The sequence below is a fragment of the Sinocyclocheilus anshuiensis genome, unplaced genomic scaffold (assembly GCF_001515605.1).
Source record: "Sinocyclocheilus anshuiensis isolate Anshui unplaced genomic scaffold, SAMN03320099.WGS_v1.1 scaffold1871, whole genome shotgun sequence".
Taxonomy (NCBI): domain Eukaryota; kingdom Metazoa; phylum Chordata; class Actinopteri; order Cypriniformes; family Cyprinidae; genus Sinocyclocheilus; species Sinocyclocheilus anshuiensis.
Window position 1 is genome coordinate 8,502 of NW_015549664.1, and position 461 is coordinate 8,962.

Below are 461 nucleotides of genomic sequence, written 5' to 3' on the forward strand. Positions count from 1 at the left end.
TCGCAGAAGATATACAGTATATCTTCTGCGATAATATAGAATACCTTGTTTTAATAGACTAATAAATCACGTGCGTGCACTCTGTGTGTGTGTTTGAGATTTGGTGATTGGTGATATAATGTCAGATCGCACATCATTACAACAACACTTACCATATTATCATAGATGTATATCGCAGACCCCAGACTCGACCAGAAATCGAAAATGAAATCACCCGCGGTTGTGCGCACTTGTTTGCACATGAGCAAAACGTGTTTTTAAGAGTCTAACTTGCAGACGCCAGACCACTGATTCTCTGACTCTTGACTATTTTTGTAGTGTAGTAAGTGCTTCGGGGAAATGTATCGGAGTAAAAGTATACATTTTAATTAGGAAATGTAGTGGAGTAAGTGGAGTAATTGTCTGAAATATAAAAACTCAAGTAAAGTACAGATACTCCCAAAAAATACTTAAGTACTGTA